We start from the raw sequence: 19,958 nt of genomic DNA on the forward strand, positions 1-19,958 counted from the left end.
AAATCTCAGGGCGCACGATAAGGTGAATAAGGCCGGTGTGGAATAATTTCCCAACCCAACTCCCGTGTAATGTCTTCTATCAGTCTAGCCCAATACAGGTGGGTGGTATCGTGGAGCAGCATCACTTCACGCATCTTCCTGGTCGTTGTTCTTGGACTACGTCTCTAAGACATCTCAGGTGTTGACAATAAATGACAGCAGTGATGGTTACACTTGGGGGGGGGGGGGGGGGGGGGGAGCAATTCATAGTACACCACACCATCGCCGTTCCAGAAGATGCATAATATTTTCTTCCACTTGTGCGCTCATGTCTTTGCACTGGGAGTTGCTTCTTTCTTTGGAGCCAAGCATTCCTTTCTTTTCCCAATGTTAGCATAAAGATACCATTTCTCGTCACCTGTAACGATACAGGATAGTTATGGTCGTCGTCGTTCACGAGCTACTTGATGACAAGCAAGCAGTGATGCAAATATGACTAGACGCAGATTTTTGTGATTTTGGCTTACAATAGATTTTCGAACCTTCCTCTCTGGATGCAAATTCTGTACGATGATGGAACGATGGCAGTTTTATCACATTCGCCAGTTCTCGAGTACATTGATATGGATCATTATGGATTAATGCTTTTAAACCATCTTCATCAAACGCCGAACGTCTCCCTGAACTTTGAAACTCACGAACGTCAAAAAGATTCTCCTTAAAATAAGAAAACCCTTTTCTTGCCGTGCTCTGTCCCCATTTGCGAAGTAAATGTTTGTGGCTGCCTCCGCTACTGTCACCCCTATTTTGAACTCAAACAGAAAAATATGTCTGCCATGTTCCGATGTCTCCTCTTGGGATTCCATTTTCTTACGCCCACAGCTCCACTCACCATTTCCAATCGACAGTATGAAAATTCAAAATGCAACAGTGAACAACAAATACAAAATTACAATAGATATATAAGCCCATAGCAACGGGAATATCAACAAACACAATAAAAACGCTACGAACTTACGCACTAACATAATAGATCTATCATCTAATACAGTCACTGACCGTCACATCAAGAAATGTATGATAATCTATAATGAATAAGAAGTCTTTAAAGTAGAGTCCAGGAGGGGGAACACCGCTTCCCTTGTCCCGAATGCCGGACTATACCCTTTTCGCTACTCTAGTAGAATCGCGTCTTTACTCGTGACAGTTCTGTAATTAAAGCAGTTTCGCCTGTGATAACGCGCGCCCATGGGTTGTAGACATCACGTCTCGTAGTTGGTGCTAATAATGTGTAGACACGAGATTAAACATCCGCCTTTGGTGGTCTAATGGATGACTCATCATTAGTGGAAGCCAAATAATGGATTACAAGGGGAAACTCACCCTGCTTCTGGTGTAGTCTGTTGGGGAGGGGGGCAGACAAAAAGAGCTGCTGGAAATGTTTCCGGCTGCCAAAATAGAATGTCCCGACATCCTGTTAGGGAGGGACTTGTAGCGATGATGGAAGGGGACAGGATGTTACAATAACGGGGAACTTTAATTTATGTCACAAATTGTCCCCTCGGTGTTAACATGTCGTTTCAACAGATAACACACAGGGCTTTAGACAAACCTTACCACGTGTAGTCCATGTGCAAATAGGATGATTCAGAAGAAACAGCACTGGTAAAAATTTCAGGAGGTGGCAGTATCGACTAATTCGAATAAAATATACCATGTTACATGTGTCCAGTTCTTATAGGTTACAGAGCTACAGCTGCTAAACTGTTACCTAAACGAATATTCACGAAAGGTGTGTAGCAACGGCAAATGATCAGTTCAAAGTTTATTTTCATAAACTCCACTTCCGAAGTCAATGAATTTTCGAGCTCTTTTCATAACACTACGTGTAACTCTTCTGATATCGTATTGGAGTTCTTTTCATTTCAACTATATACACAGGCAAAAATCTAAAGCAGTTAAGATCCGAGGACCTTGTTAATTATCCATCTTACCGGGAACGCTATGTTTAGATTGTATGTCACCTGATAACTAGAATGTGAAAGGCTCCGTCATGCTAGAAGAACATACTTATTGCTGTAGCCAAAAGCGAACTCTTTCAATAACGTCGCCAAGACTGTTTTCAAAAAAGTGTAGGTAACGGCGCTTTGTAAGACGATGCAATAACATAATAAGTCCTATCAACTGTCTGATAATAGCCGGCCGTGGTGGCCGAGCGGTTCTAGGCGCTACAGACAGGAACCGTGCGACCGCCATGGTCGCAGGTTCGAATCCTGCCTCGGGCATGGATGTCTGTGATGTCCTTAGGTTAGTTAGGTTTAAGTAGTTGTAAGTTCTAGGGGGCTGATGACGTCAGATGTTAAGTCCCATAGTACTCAGAGCCATTTGAACCATTTTTGTCTGATAATACAAGAAATCCAATCAACTGGCTATAATACCTCACCACACATTTACAGGAATTTACAGGAAGAGTTCTTGAAAATGTGCCTCCACAAAGGCATATGAGCTTTCGTCCGACCACAGATGTGGGACAAGTGTCAGTGACACTGTCACGTGTGATAGTGGCTTCACCACTAAACAGTACGTGTGAGATTACTCGGTGATTTCCAATTAGCCAACCTCGAAATTCCAATCGTCTATACCCATCGCCTTCTCGAACGCGTTGTGTCAGTTACAAATGAACAGGATAGAAGCTGTGCGTACACAGGTTTCCGACATTGTCTTTTATGTGAAACACATGCATGTGATTGTTGAACGACTACTTTCTATCAACTTTATAATTTCAGCTGCTTCATCCACATTTTGTTCGGATGAAATGTGACTGCTGGGCACTGCTCCAGTCTAACGGCGTCAGAAGAAATGAGGAAAGACTCTTCAATCTGATACTCTTCAGTTAGGAAATCGTGTACGGTACTCTTCACAAACAGCAGCTGGGCGTTCCCATTACACACTGAAGAGCCAAAGTAACTGGTACTCATGTCCAATATCATGTAGGGCCCCCGCGAGTCCGCGGAAGTGCCGCAACACGACGTGGCATGGACTTGACTAATGTCTGAAGTAGTGCTGGGGGGAACTGACGCTATCTGTCCTGCTGGGCTGTCCATAAATCCGTAAGAATACGAGGGGCTGGAGATCACTTCTGAATAGCACATTGCAAGGCATCCCAGACATACTCAATAATGTTCATGTTTATACTAAGATGGTATCTGTTCTTTCGGACTATGCAGCTCGTTAGAGTGAAATTACAATGAAATGAACGCCCTTAGCTGCTTACAGGCGTTGACATACGTCAACGGGGACAGATGAAAATTTGTGCCCCGACCGGGACTCGAACCCGGGATCTCCTGCTTACATGGCAGACGCTCTATCCATCTGAGCCACCGAGGACACAGAGGATAGAGCGACTGCAGGGATTTATCTCTGGCATGCCTCCCGCGAAACCCACATTCTCAACGTATTGTGTCTGAACGAACAGATACTATCTTAGTATATAATTCAGGCTCACCGGCCACTTGACCATCTTCTTCTTCTTCTTCTTCTTCTGTGCGAATGCACAAACAGTGCCCGAACTCTTACGGGAAACGGGAATCGGCAACGCGCCGCGAGTAATGAGTATAATGGGCGGGGGCACTACGAATGTAGTGCGGGACAATACGTTGAGAATGTAGGTTTCGCGGGAGGCGTGCCAGAGATAAATCCCTGCAGTCGCGCTATCCTCTGTGTCCTCGGTGGCTCAGATGGATAGAGCGTCTGCCATGTAAGCAGGAGATCCCGAGTTCGAATCCCGGTCGGGGCACACATTTTCATCTGTCCCCGTTGACGTATGTCAACGCCTGTAAGCAGCTAAGGGCGTTCATTTCATTGTAATTTCAATGTTCATGTTGTTGAATAAAACCGGTTCCTTTGCATTTTCGCCACCAAAATTTGTTCTAGCTTCTCTGTCGAACAGAGACCTTTTTATTCCAAATACCCTGTCGGTAATAATATCAGTGTCCAAAAGCTGAGCACTCGTCTGTTCCTGGTTACTTCCTCAGCTCAAATCGAAACTGAAAGAGGAAGGGTGCAAAATGACCTTGGAGGCTGAAGGGAGATTGGAGCATGACTGCATAGTGGTTTACCAAAATATAGCAATCCTAGGTAAGGAGATGATATCTCCGCTTGGTGGAAACTTCGAGATCATTGTCGAATAGAACTGTTTATCGTTCTCTATAAAAATTTAAGAATAAATGAAAAACGTGGGTCTTTTTACGGTCTTCTTTTACAAATCGGCGCCGTCGTCCCCTTCGACAAAATGCTGGCTACGGCCTTAATTTACGGCACCTTAATTTATCGCTATACCAGTTCCCCACGTTTCTTTCATTTCATTTCTGCTAACTTATTTGGTGGCAAAAGATATTAACTATCACTTGTTTGGGATAAAAAGTACATCTTAAAGTACTATCAATCGGAATCAAAAGCCATTTTGCCAGAAGTGGTTTTTGAGGAAATCAGATACTTATATTAGTCTTCTAGGAACTACCGGTTTCTCCAGCAACCCTGGTTGTGTAAAACTTCGCATCCTGCACGAAATAGCCAGTACACTGCGAGCAACATTTCTCTTCTTTGTAAACTCTTCCTACACCATTTACTAAATAAAAGCTAGTAAGCAAGTTTTTTTTTAACTAATGATGAAAAAAGTTTTATGTATGTCCACTGTTTTATTTTTAAGTTTCGTATTTTCTTACATGATAACGCTCGTATGTGTAACTTTTTCCGTCTCTGCCACCTTTCTGTATCGTAACTGAAGTTCTTAAGATAGTCTGCAACCTTAGCTTTGGACACACATTAGTATTTAAGGAAAACATCGGCGACAAAAAGTAATGAACGCAAGTCTGATTTAAGAAAGTATTTTACTTCAAAGAAAGCAATTGCTCAGTTCAGAGGAGAGAAACACAACTGTCACGCAGAACAAGGAAGTTTGCCTACAAAGACATACATGTTTTTTTGACAGTCGTCCACAATGAAAGAAACCTCGTCTGCAGCAACAAGTGTTTCTTTGTAAGAATACGTAGTTGCTCGTCTTCCTGACGGGCGGAAATAGCAGAGATCGCGCAAACAAAAATTAAATATTTATGCGTCCGGTTCTTAGACAATGTATTTTAACTTTTAAACGACTGATCAGAGAAAAAAAAATCAGTAAATCAGTCTGCAACCAGCGATTCTGGACACATACGTAGCGATTCTAATAGCTTATTTTCTATACAAGGAAGCAGTTACATCATTTCGTGAAGAGAGGGGAATATGAGAGAGCTGTGTTTCAAAACATCCGAATGTATCTCCGTAACACTGAGATATAAAATAACACGTTTCACTACGGTGTGAAATTGTAGGTTAGCAGTAGTTTAAGGAACTCTCCATCAGTAGCACACCTTGTATCTTAATACAATCACGGTAAGGGGCGTGGGAGAGGCCAGAACAAGCGACGATTACTGCAGAACTGGTGGAGGTACTCTTCACAAGCAAAATAGTCGACGGCTTTTCACTTTCCTTGCTTACGAAGTGAAAAAGCTCTGAGCTCGAGCTAGAGCTAGAAAAATACATCCATCTGCACATTTTAGTGCGTCACAAACCGCCAAAGCCTTTTCTCTTTTCTTGCAATAAACACAGAACAAATTCCGATTTTTATTTCGTGGTTCCTTTCGTTTCCTGCACTAGCCCCTACTTTAGCCTTTCCTTAGATCAGAGTTCAGGCTTTTTTTGTAAGAGAAGTTTATTGAAGTGTCCACAGGTCTTATCTCCATACCCTGCAGAATTATATCCATTTCGGGGAGAACCCACCATAAGCGAATGAAATTGGTACAAGCTAACCTGGTTACAGTCCAATACGCTCTTATTAAGCCTTTCTATTGGCATGGGCATAGTGTACTGTGCATGTCACCAACATCAAACGGAAATAGTCACATGACCATCAACATTATACTGTTTAGCAATTATTGCAGTTGCAATTGTAAAGAAAATACCCTTTGGTCTTAATAATAGTTCAATAACTCTTTAATAACATTATCGATTTCGGGACTGCTGGTCTCATCTTCATATGCATCTTAAGTACACATCTAATGCGTGTTATGTATTATTTTCCGGAACACAGTTGGCTGTTAACCGAATGGCAAGTGTGCATGTCCTACGTCCACAACACCACACAAAATGACACCTCACTGGTGGGCAACAGTTATGGACATGGGGATTCCGCACTTGCCATTCGGCTGACAGCCTGCTGTGATCCCGGAAGATAACATCCAACATCGACTAGATATGTACGTAAAGAGCATCTGAAGATGGGATGTTTCACAACAAATGACTGACTTCAGACACTGCATTTTTTTCTTTAACTGTGGAGTCATTTGATAGTGCATTAACGAATGCATATTTTAAGATTTAATTGTGCATGGTATTGCTGGCTTCAGTTATTACAGAATTAAAGGAGCGTAAATGGGTTTGGACGAACTTGGGAGGGGCGGATGCAGAGCGCAGTACCGAAATCTGTCGTGTATTTAAAAAGTTATAAATCTGTCCTCGCAGCGAGAAGCTATGTTATTTATAAATGCTAATCATACGCTGCTGCGTTCCCACCATCCACTACGATGGGTTCCGAAGAGAGAACTTCTTTAATATTTGCTAAGACAAATTTTAATATTACGCTTATTTGTCCCTTTTTTTTCACGCGCATTAGTGGCTAACAACAATGGTGAATAATTGCTGTTTCAGACGCAGATCACGCGCAGTATTTTCTCTTCTTCTTTTATGACGAGCCGTTCTATATCCCGCCAGCTTTCGGCAGTGATCTGTGAAAAAGCTGCCTGCGTTAGTTCCAGTACGTCTGGCAGCTTAACAGACTTGTTACTTCTCGGGCCAAATCCCGCAGCTTGGCTCTACATCAGTTCTGTAGGTTCATATTGGAATGGTACAGTAGCAAATGTAAAAATGCAGCATTTGTATGATGTGCTCGATGCTGTGAAAACGATTGTTTTTCATGTTTCTACGATACTTATCCACCCCTGTGGTATAAAACGATGAGCATAGTCCTAATAACAAGGGTTTGGTTTTTCATTTTTGCCTTATTGTTATGTTTTCTTAATTTAAACAATTTTATTAACTTTTCGTAAAACATCGATAATTAATAATTTGTATTTGAAATGGAAACAGGAATTTCGCGTCCAATATTTAATTAGAAACAAGAAGACGTGCATTATTCGTAAGCCGGCCGTGGTGGTCTAGCGGTTCTAGGCGCGCAGTCCGGAACCGCGCGACTGCTACGGTCGCAGGTTCGAATCCTGCCTCGGGCATGGATGTGTGTAATGTCATTAGGTTAGTTAGGTTTAAGCAGTTCTAAGTTCTAGGGGACTGATGACCACAGTAGTTAAGTCCCATAGTGCTCAGAGCCACTTGAACCATTTGAACCATTATTCATAAACAATGATCAATTTGAAATAATTACATTTCGTAATTATAAAACTGAACGAGTAAAAAAAATGATACTGCGGAGTTGTGGGTTTGCTAATCAAGTGCATTATATACAACGCTGGGAAAACTTCACAGCCGATTATCTACGTAAATTTATGAAAAACATTAAGAGCGGCCTATTTCTCCGCACGTTTTACCGTGTTCCTCGAGGACGCGTGTTTCATTCACTACGGAACAGAAAGCAGCCTCAGCCATTTTCATGCTGCGCATTAACAGGGCGACAATCAGAGCACAACGCTACGGAGGCTGTGACTGTATGCGATTTTTGAAATAAAAACTACGTAGCTACAGTGTGATTAAGAAAAACGTTGATGGGTGCTAATACATTTGAATAACTGTAAGTTTCATTTAACGTAACTTATTAATAAGATATCTAATACATCAGTAGGACCTATTTCCACGAGTGTAACAACACCAGTGAATGTGTACTACGGCTTCTGACGAATCATCGGGTTTGTGTTTGTTTGCATCATGTTTATTGTTATGATGAACCGATTATAGCAGCGATTGCCGACGGCGAATGCCGGACGCCCGCTGCGCATAACACGCATGTGGCGTGAACGAGTGCACCTGCGCAGCGCGGCGCAGCCCACATGGCACGAGACGAACTGGCGACCCCGTGGGATAATGGGGCAGTCGGCCGCCCACCAGCTACCGCCCCACGCCTCGCGGCCACGCAACGCCCCACCACCCGGCAACCTGATACAGCTTCTCGCCGCAGTGTCTGCATTTAACCGCGTGGCGTTCGGACAGTAAATTTCAAAAGGCGACAGTTTACGATCTACACGTTCCAGGTTATACCGATACTTCTTCAATTTCATCGGAATGGAAAATACACTGACAAAAAAAAAAAAAAAAAGTTGCGATTCTTTCTGCTAGATAGAACGGCCACCGGACAGCATTACTGTTCATCGTGCTTCATGTAATACCGGTCCTGGTAGGGTATGTAAGGGAGTGTCAACAGTGCCCGATGTAGAGCGATCACTGTAGAGGGCACGGAGATGCCGTGCGCTGATGTGCGATGGCGTTCCCAACATCTGACAGCGTTTGAATGGTGCCTCGTTTCCATTTGGCCATGAGGTCGAATCCCGCAATAGCCAGATTTATGGGGCATTCGCATTTGACAGTGGCCGTGCTGGACAACAGGCACACTCTTCGTCGTCAAGGTGCTGTCTACCAGGTCTGACCACGTGCGGATCGCTGTATTGTGCACCGAAGACGTAGTAATCCTTATCACGTCTGCGCGTGTTATCCGAGAACAAGTAATGGACTCCCTACAACATAGTGGTATCCCCCAATATTGGTCGGAAACTAGCGGCAGCCAGACTAGGGAATCACCGTCCCAAATGTGGGTTGTCAGTAACACGAACACAAGCTGCTGGTGAATGTCGTCGAATTCGTTCAGAGGTGAATCGTGGTTCCAAATGTAACCTCCTTACTCAACCGATTCGATGCAAATAAACTCAATTTGATAGCGAAACAGCCGGCCGGGGTGGCCGAGCGGTTCTAGGCGCTACAGTCTGGAACCGCGCGACCGGTACGGGCATGGATGTGTGTGATGTCCTTAGGTTAGTTAGGTTTAAGTAGTTCTAAGTTCTAGGGGACTGATGACCTCAGAAGTTAAGTCCCATTGTGCTCAGAGCCATTTGAACCAATAGCGAAACATTTAAAAGAAGTTGATTTACAGATTTTAACTGTAAGTTGACAAGGCCGAAATATTCTTATGGAATCAGGCCAATTGGAAAATGTGCTGTTAACTGTGCAATTATTTAAATTAAGAACTTTCACTTGTTCACAACTCAGTTTATTGTTACACAGAAATTTTAGGTAATGTTAATTTTGTACTGTTGTAACTATTTCCAGCTGTATTGTCAGTGTTACCTAAAGCCAACTAAATAGATAAATACGAACATTATTCCCGTCGACCATTTTTTGGAGTACGGCGGCGACCTGAGAAAAGGTCTCATTCATCCAATGTTTCGGATAGGCACAGCGGTGTTGCGGTTGGCGTCATGGTGTGGGTACCCGCCAGGTATGACTTCAAGTCACGGCAGGCAGTCACTAACGGAACTCAGACGGAACAGTGGTACGTCACGGTCATCCTGCGTCCTCATGTGTCATGCGAAAATATCGTGATCAATTTTCCAACAGGATAATGCTCGTACTGCACATGGCACGTGTGTGTACCAGCTGCCTGAGTGGTGTTGGGGTACCCCATGGCCAGCAAGATCCCCAGGCCCGCCCCGCTTGGAAATTTGTGGAACCAGCCTGGACGGCAAATCCGTGGTGGTAAGTTCCTATAGTACCAAACTGCTGAGGTCATTGGTCGCAAATCCGTCCCAGTACCAGTATATCAAGGACCAGGTACTGCAGTTGTGTGCCAGGTTGCCCCATGAGAGTATGCAATGGCTTTAGGACTCCCTTCCCAATGGAATCACTGCATGCATTCAGACCAAACGGGGTGCAACGTCATATTGATATGTGGACTCATATTGCCAGTTCTTTGTAAATCTGACTCTGTTTTATAATCACTAACACGGTTTCACCTACCCTATCAACCCGTAAGTTTTCTTTCATTTCCTCCTTACTTTCTGTGAGCTTCACTTTCTCAGGCAATATAAGAAGTCGCTGTGATCTGACACACAAACACTTCTACGACGATATCGTTCGTAATATTTTTATGAATCTCTGTGGTCTACCTGATTGGTGTTTTACACTTTAACGGCCTCTGAAACAGTTATTTCGAACGGAACACTTTTTTAACGTTATTTCTTTGAAAGTTGCACAGTAAACGAATCCGTAACCTCCGAGCCTTCTCTGCATCATCTGTCACACGTGTTGGACGATATTCTCCATGACGCTCTCGCGCTTCATCAAAGGAACCCGTTACGAAACGCAACGTTCTTCTTTCCATGAATTACATCTGCTCTATCAATACTAGTTTGTAAGGGCCCCATACTGCCAACCAATACTACAGAATTGGCCGAAGGAAGGATCTGTAAGTTACCTCTCTCGTGGGTGAATTACATTTCTTTAGGATTATTCCAGTGAATCTCAGCCCGAGATGTGCTTTCCCTAAAGCTCGTTCTGTACAGTTTTAAAATATTCATATCTAATATTAGATACTTTTAGGCTGCTACGGTTAGTAATGACTCACCGCAGTTTGTGTAATCAAACAATAATGCATCTCAAAATGGTTCAAATGGCTCTGAGCACTACGAGACTTAACATCTGAGGTCATCAGTCCCCTAGCCCTTAGAACTACTTAAACCTAACTAACCTAAGGACATCACGCACATCCATGTCCGAGGCAGGATTCGAACCTGCGACTGTGGCGGTTCCAGAATGAAACGCCTAGAACCGCTCGGCTACAGCGGCCGGCAATGGATCTCCCCGGCTATTATGTGCGACAGGTTGCGTTTGTTTATATTGAGCATCAAGTGAAAAATCTTAAAACCCATCCCGTAGGTCTATGAGCTAGCCACGAAAAATCGCCATCGCTATGAAACAGAGGACTCATTTAGAAGAGAGAATCATTAGTGTGTTTCTGTGCCACAGTCACGTTATAAACATCTCCCATCACGTCACTCTTACGGGAGAGAAATCCTCATAAGCGAATGTAGCTTCGGGCGTACAAGAGAGTGTTGTAGGACAGTTACTTTCCCCTATAAACTCAAATTACTTGCAGGATAAGTCGAAAGTTTCGTAAGGCTGCTGTTGTAAATAGAAAAGTCGTAATTGGGAAGCCATGACACCAGAACATTTTAGAGTAATGCAGGGATCTGTGATAACTGTAAGTTACTTAACATTTTTATGTATAACCACCACAAAGTTGCTAAATCATTTATTGTTCTCCAACTAGTATCGACAGTATGTAAATTCAAATTTTAAATTGTTATATAGCACATACCCATAATCTGAAAATATACAATGAAGTGAAAAAAGGGACGGGATAGCAATACCCATACATAGAGATGGTGGTGGAATCGCGTGCACAAGGTATTAAAGGGCAGTGCATTGGCTGTCATTTGCACTCAGATAATTAATGCGAAAAGGTTTCCGACGTGATTATGGCCGCACGATGGGAGTTAACAGATGTTGAACATGGAACGGTAGTTGGAACTAGACACAGTGGGCATTCCATTTAGAAAATCGGTTGGGAATTCAATATTTCGAGAGCCTCAGTGTCAAGAGTCTTCCGAGAATACCAAATTTCAGACATTACCGTTCACCACAGACAACGCACTGGTCAACGGCCGAGAGCAGCGACTTTTGCATCGAGTTGTCAGTACTAACAGACAAATAACACTGCATGAAATTACCGCAGAAATCAGTATGGGACGTACGACAAACGTTTCGGTTAAGATAGTGCGGCCAAATCTGGCTTTAATCATTCATGGTAGCAGACGACCGATGTGAGGGCTTTTGCCAACAGCACCGCCTGCAACGCCTCACCTGGGCTCGTGACCATATTGACTGGACCCTACACGACAGTAAAACCGTGGCCTGGTGAAACGAGTCCCGTGATCCGACGGTAGGTTCAAAAATGCGTGTGAAATCTTATGGGACTTAACTGCTAAGGTCATCAGTCCCTAAGCTTACACACTACTTAACCTAAATTATCCTAAGGACACACACACACACACACACACACACACACACACACACACACACACACACACACACACATGCCCGAGGAAGGACTCGAACCTCCGCCGACGGTAGGGTTCGAAAGTTGCGCAGACCCCACGAATCTATGGGCTCAAGTTGGTAACAAAGCACTGTGCAAGCTGGTGGTGGCTCCATAATGCTGTGGCCTGTGTTTACCTCTACTGGACTGGATCCTCTGGTCCGACCGGACCGACCGATCGCTGGTAATGGTTATGTTCGGCTACTTGAAGACAATCAGCAGCCATTCATGGACTTCATGTTCCCAAAAAATGATGGAATTTTTACGGATGACGATGCCCCATGTCAATGGGCCACAATTGCTTGCGCCTGATCTGAAGAACAATCTGGACAATTCGAGCGAATGATCTGGCAACTCATATCGCCCGACATGAATCCCACAGAACATTTAACGGACGTAATGGAGAGGGTCAGTTTGTGCACGAAATCCTGCACCGGCAGCATTGCTCAATATTTCTTCAGTTGACTTGTAACGACTGGTTGAGTCCATGTCAGGCGAAAGGACGTCCATCACTAGATTAGGAGGTATCCCACGACTTGTCACCTCTGTCTACTATCGGAACTAGATACATACCCGCCCGGATAGCAACACGCATTAACGTGCTGTTTCTGGGATTCTCGGAGGCACGGCTGGCCCTGCCGGGCGGATTGACAAAGACGGTCGGTCGCTGCCCAGCGTCTAGTAGTTTTTAGGCAGTTTCCCCACATCCGACTACACGTAAACCGGGCTAGTACCCAAGTTCCAACTTCGTTACACGATTCGCAAACAAGTCGAAAAACTTTCCCAATTTCCATGTGGATAGCACTAGACATAAACGGATGGAGCGACAGAAAGAGCATCCGGCCATCCCCTACCACTAACATTACCAAATCCAGATTAACATGCCGGTCCCGTAGGGACAAAGCCAGGATAAATAAGGTCCAAACTAGATACAGAACACCAAAGATTTTAGCAGTTTTTTGGTGCTTATACAGAAAAATGTAATTTATAATAACCATGGAGCACAACTTAAACAAAATTCTATGTAAATCATTTAGGAGTAAGGCGTTAGCAATGATATAATGTTGCACTGCTACATAAAATTAGTTGTAGGAAAGTAAAACGCCAAAAATAATCTTGCGGAAATGCAATTCTTTGACGAAGGAGGCACTTCGCCTGTCTCGATAGGATCATTAGAGGGTATAGAAAAGGTTTAAAACAGGGCGCTACGTCTGGTAGTGGTTAGTTTAATTAGTGTGTGACTGTAACCGTGATGCTCATTCAACACCAGTGGTTGACTCTTCCAGAGAAGTGTCATGTATAACGAAGAGGCTCCTGTTAAAATTCTGAGTGAGCATCTTCCAAGAAGCGTTAAGCAACACCTCACAAACGCACCTCACGATGTGCCCTTGACGCATGAGCTCGAGATTCTGATTTTTAGTCGTAACCGACAGTCGGCCTTTCCGTGTAGCACACGTGGATGGTACAGTGAGATGTGAGCGATCCTGGTAAGCACACCGTAAGATGACTTACCAGTTATAACTGCCTGTCTTTATTGTGCGTCAATAAATTGACAAGAGGCATTTTTTCTGACACTATTGCAAATTATAGTGGCCACCACCCGCCAGACAATGACCACTGACTTACATTCGGCAACAGCGCAATGTCGGGAGCTACGACGTCAGAAGATATTGCTGCTTCACTAATTGCACTTCATTTGTACAACTCCTCGACCTCTAGGGCGGACCTCCCACGAACAAGCGGTGCCCGTAGTTGAAAGGTACAGTCCGGCATGATTCCCTAACAAGTTGTAAGAATATAAAAAAACAGGCGCATATCAATCCTCATGTATTATACAGAGAACTTGGTGCAACCGCCTTCTATTTTTTTAATGCCTTAGTTACTGTCTCGCACAAAAAGGAACACATCCGTCGAGTACAGGTATTTACACTGAAGCGCCAAGGAAACTTGAATAGGCATGCGTATTCAGATACAGACATATGTAACATGCAGAATACGGCGCTGCGGTTGGCAACGCCTATATAATAAAACAAGTGTCTGGCGCAGTTGTTAGATCGGTTACTGCTGCTACAATGGCAGGTTATCAAGATTTAAGTGAGTTTTAACGCGGTGCTATAGTTGGCGCACGAGCGACGGAACACAGCATCTCCGAGGTAGCGATGAAGTGGGGATTTTCCCGTACGACAGTTTAGCGAGTGTACCGTGAATATCAGGAATCCGCTCAAACATGAAATCTCCGATATCGCTGCTCCCGGAAAAGGATCCTGCAACAACGAGACCAACGACAACTGAAGAGAGTCGTTCAACGTGACAGAACTGCAACCCTTCGGCAAACTGCTGCAGATTTCAGTGCAGGGCCATCAACAAGTGTCAGCGCGCGAACCATTCATCGATAAACCATCGATATGGGCTTTCGGAGCCGAAAGCCCACTCATGTACCATTTATGAACACGCGACGCAAAGCTTTGCGCCTCACCTGGGCTCATCAACACCGACATTGGACTGTTGATGACTAGAAACAAGTTGCCTGCTCGAACGGGCCTCGTTTCAAATTGTATCGAGCGGATGGACGTGTACGGGTATGGAGACAACCTCATAAATCCATGGACCCTGTATGTCAGCAGGGGACTGTTCAAGCTGGTGGAGGCTCGGCAATAGTGTGGGACGTGTGAAGTTGGTTTGTTATGGGACTCATACATCTAGATACGACTCCGATAGGCGACATGCATGTAAGCATCTTGTCTGATCACCTGCATCCATTCATGTCCATTATGCATTCCGACGGACATCGGCAATTCCAGTAGGTCAAAGCGACACCCCACACGTCCAAAATTGCTACAGAGTGGCTCCAGGAACACTCTTCTGAGTAAACACTTCCACTGGCCACCAAACTCCCCAGACATGAACATGACTGAGCATATCTGGGACATGCAACGTGCTGTTCAGAAGATAGCTCCATCCCTTCGGACTCTTATCGATTTATGGACAGCGCTGCAGGATTTATGGTGTCAAATCCCTCCAGCACTACTTCAGACATTAGTCGAGTCAATGCTAAGTACTGTTGCGACACTTCTGAGTGCTCGCGGGGGCGCTACACGATATTAGGCAGATGTACCAGTTTCTTTGACTCTTCAGTGTATAACGGAATTGCGAGCTTGACACTCATTCTGCATGTATATCATAAGTCCGCAGCATCCCAAGTCACTTTGTAGATACAGAAAATTACATTAACAATACTGAAATCGGCTGTCTGCTGTGACTGCGGTTCTGTCTGTCTTAAAAAAAATTGCGCTGCGGTACACACTTGTCAAGTTACATCCACAACTCAATGCAAGTTATGATCATTCAAAAAATGGTTCAAATGGCTCTGAGCACTATGGGACTCAACATCTGTGGTCATAAGTCCCCTAGAACTTAGAACTACTTAAACCTAACTAACCTAAGGACATCACACACATCCATGCCCGAGGCAGGATTCGAACCTACGACCGTAGCAGACGCGCGGTTCTGGACTGAGCGCCTAGAACCGCTAGACCACCGCGGCCGGCAATGATCATTCATACTCTACTTGTTAAAGACAGTATTTTCTTCCGCTGTAACCATAAATTTTGCGCTTAAGGAAGTTCCGAATAGTAGCAGAGAAGATGTCATGAAAGTAGCTATTATTTGAGTGTTATGCATTTAGCAAACTGAATAAGAGCCAAATAAATTATGTATATGTGTATTTTTGTTTGGTATTGGGAAAGGTGTGACGTGTAAGCATAACTCTGAGAAATTTGAAGCATATGTCGAGCACATATTAAGGCTTTCTATCAAGAAAAAGTTATTATGGGTGTAAGACAACCTTACCAACCCTAGATATTGGTAGCAAAGTGTAACATGGAAGTATAACTGCGGTATACCTAGAGCAATTTTAGCGAAACTTAGTGCGTTTTACGACTTACTAATGGGGAAGAAATACGTTGTTAGGGTACAAATTTGGAAACTTGTGGTAAATTCCTACAGCACTAAACTGCTGAGACCATCGGTCCCTAGGATTGCACACTACTTAATCTAACTAAATGTAACTTACGCTAAGGACAACACACACACACGCACCCATATCCGAGGGAGGACTCGAACCTCCGACGGGAGGAGCCGCGCGAACCGTGGCAAGGCGCCATAGACCGCACAGCGTTGTTGGGGTAGAACGCCCCTAGGACCCTCAGTGGCGGGTTTATGGTATGGAAGCTGGAGAGTGGGGGAGGGAGTAGTAATGTAAAAATAACCGTAAAGAAATGACACTGTAAAATCCACAATTTTCGAGTTCATTACTGAATAGTTGCGATAATATTTCATCCCTTGGTGTGTAGTGGAGACGGGAAGAAGATTATGCAAAAATAATGGAAAACAGCAAATATCAGTGTATCAGTGTCGAAGCGATAGTATTCAATGATTGCTAGAATTATTCTGACAGACCTAATAAAAACTGAGCCACAGGAGTGGCGCAGTTGCGTTTTGGAGGGGGTACGGGACTGACACACCAACTACAATTACGAAATTGTGTGGAGAAATTTAAATCAAACCTGGCACTCGTATCACTAGCTGTCTGAAAAACACTGGAGGGTAAGACAGTTCTCAAATTAAACTGAAGTAAATATGGTTTTTACGAAAACGACGACTTTTATTGACTTTCCTACTAGAAGACTGGAATTGATCGATAACCGGGTTACACCACCTAATTAGACAGAGAAAAAAAAAAGAAATCCAATATCTTCGTCTGAGTTGCCTGTCAAGTCTCTATACCAGACTGAACTCGAGTTCCTCCGTCAAAATTTCGGAGGTTGTTCAAAGATATTTAAATATTTTGGTATAAACGGCCTGTTGTCTACTGTGGCTTTTTGCAGTGTAATTATGATATATTCACTTTGTCATCCTAATTAATAATTCACAACAGAAAAAAAATAGTGTAAAATGCAATGGCCAAAACACACGGTAATGCAACAACCCTTATATCCAAAAGTTCATGATGATGATGTCGCTGAGGAAACAGCGTCTTTGTGCCGCCCTCCGACTGTGTTTAGTGAACCCACACACTAGGCTAGTACTGGTCAACTCTTCATATGTAAGCCTATTGATAACGCTGTGCATTGTTACTAACAATAACTGATGATAACGGTCCCTTATACCCGAATTATCAGAAAATATCCCCGACCAACGTCGGAAATTTTGTCGGTGGAGTTGGGAATCCCTCAGTTCTGTGTGTAAATCTTAAATGGCGTGGAGACCCTCCCTAGCAGAATAAAACAGACAGCAAGGGGAGCAGATGTGGTGGGGAATGTAGTAGCGTTCTAGCGACACCCTGTTCCCCCAGTGACATTCCGTGGCCAATTACGAGATGGTCTGGTTCGCGCTCTTTCCATACGGTTGTCGCGCTGCTGGGATTTAGTGGAGTTCCTTCGCCCCTACGGTAGTCCTTTAGCGCGCAGCGGGAAGTATACTTGCTAACAACTGCTATTTCTTCGTTCATAGGAACACGTCGGACCACTTCTCTACAGTCGTGGCATCTAGTGATAGTTTGCTACACCCGCTGTAATTTCGCGAAATATATCTTTATTACGCTCTTCGTGTCTGCAGCGCAGGGTCTTGTGGTTAACGTCGCTGCCTCTATATCGCTGCGTCCAGGGTTCAAATCCCGGTCATATCGGAGACTGGATGTGTGTTGTACTGACCATTTCGTCTCAGTTTCATCGATGCTCTAGTCGCTGGAGTAGCGTGAAATAGTAAGGCGAACCAAGTGGCCGAACAACCGTAGACGGATAATAGATTACGCCATCCAATCGTTTCATCTTCAACAGTGTTTTGAGGCCCGTCAGAAATATGCTCGTCGTCAAAGTAATTTTTCCAAGGGGCATGGGAAACCACTTCCGTTTTCTAAACTGCGGGAAGCATTCACATCCCCAATTTACTCGTTTTACTACTCTCATGGGATATGTCTTAGTACCTCTGGATGTGCCTGAAGTCTTGTGGTAGTACGCTGAAACAGGGGTACAGAAACTGCAGTCAATTTCTGTATGTAGTGGCGTCATACTGTCGTCATTTCTCAAATCTGGAAACATTTCTTCGTTTCTACAATACATACTATCAGTAAACCCCGATTCTTTAACGAATCGAACTCCCATGTATGAAACAGCTTCAAAGGTCTGATTACCTTGAAAATGACAGTAAGGTGTTAAATGTTTGGTGTTTAGCAACAATGAGCGACATAGTTTAGGAAAGATCTGAAATTTTGTTTCAAGTTTTTTGGAAGCTGCTAAATGCTCTTACTATGAAACACTGAATGAATATAAATTGGGTAAATTGCGCTCCATTTTAAGCAAAAGCTAGTTTCAGGTCATATCTCAGAGATGTGCGTCGTACAATGACTTTTACAGGTACATACCGTGGTATATCAGCATACTGTCACCAAATAGTGACGCGAATAGAGTTAGTAGTAAATAAGCAGTAAATTAAAACCATGTCTGATGCTCAAGTATTACTACCTGGACAGCGAAAACATAGTAAGCGTTAAATTTTTATCTGTCATCATTTTGTGAGGTGTATCAGCGAGAATAAGTTTCCTAAAGGTTTGAAATGACGTGTGAAATTTGTTAGGAGTCGCGAAGTGCTCTAATTGTCAAATACTGGACGGATATACACTACTGGCCATTAAAATTGCTACACCACGAAGATAACGTGCTACAGACGTGAAATTTAATCGACAGGAAGAAGTTGCTGTGAATGCAAATGATTAGCTTTTCAGAGCATTCCCACAAGGTTGGCGCCGGTGGCGACACCTACAACGTGCTGACATAAGGAAAGTTTCCAACCGATTTCTCATACACAAACAGCAGTTGACTGGCGTTGCCTGGTGAAACGCTGTTGCGATGCCTCGTGTGAGGAAGAGAAATGCGTACCATCACGTTTCCGACTTTGATAAAGGTCGGATTGTAGCCTATCGCGATTGCGGTTTATCGTATCGCGACATTCCTGCTCGCGTTGGTCGAGATCCAATGACTGTTAGCAGAATATGGAATCGGTGGGTTCAGGAAAGTAATACGGAATGCCGTACTGGATCCCAACGGCCTCGTATCACTAGCAGTCGAGATGACAGGCATCTTATCCGCACGGCTGTAAAGGATTGTGCAGCCACGTCTCGATCCCTGAGTCAACAGATGGGGACGTTTCCATGACAACAACCATTTGCGCGAACAGTTCGACGACGTTTGCAGCTGCTTGGACTTTTAAGTTCGGAGACCATGGCTGCGGTTACCCTTGACGCTCCATCACAGACGGGAGCGCCTGCGATGTGTACTCAACGTCGAACCTGGGTGCACGAAAGGCAACAAGTAATTTTTTCGGATGAATCCAGGTTCTGTTTACAGCATCATGATGGTCGCATCCGTGTTTGGCGACATCGCGGTGAACGCACATTGGAAGCGTGTATTCGTCATCGCCATACTTGCGTATCACCCGGCGTGATGATATGGGAAGCCATTGGTTACACGTCTCGGTCGCCTCTTGTTCGCATTGACGGTACTTTCAACAGTGGACGTTACATTTCAGATGTGTTACGACCCGTGGCTCTACCCTTCATTCGATCCCTGCGAAACCCTACATTTCAGCAGGATAATCCAGGACTGCATGTTGCAGGTCCTGTAGGGGCCTTTCTGGATACAGAAAATGTTCGACTGCTACCCTGGCCAGCACATTCTCCAGATCTCTCACCGATTGAAAACGTGTGGTCAATGGTGGCCGAGCAACTGGGTGG

At 44.1% G+C, this 19,958-nt stretch overlaps 1 protein-coding gene and 1 non-coding gene across 5 annotated transcripts in view; both read right to left on the minus strand.

Annotated features, from left to right (window-relative positions):
• Positions 1-19,958, minus strand: part of LOC124613188 (kinesin-like protein KIF21A) — a 504,551-nt gene that overhangs the window by 381,172 nt on the left and 103,421 nt on the right. The window lies entirely within an intron of this gene.
• On the minus strand, positions 3,293-3,366 carry Trnat-ugu. The gene has a single exon. It is a non-coding gene; the product is annotated as a tRNA-Thr (tRNA).

The sequence above is a fragment of the Schistocerca americana genome, chromosome 4, assembly GCF_021461395.2.
Source record: "Schistocerca americana isolate TAMUIC-IGC-003095 chromosome 4, iqSchAmer2.1, whole genome shotgun sequence".
NCBI lineage: Eukaryota > Metazoa > Arthropoda > Insecta > Orthoptera > Acrididae > Schistocerca > Schistocerca americana.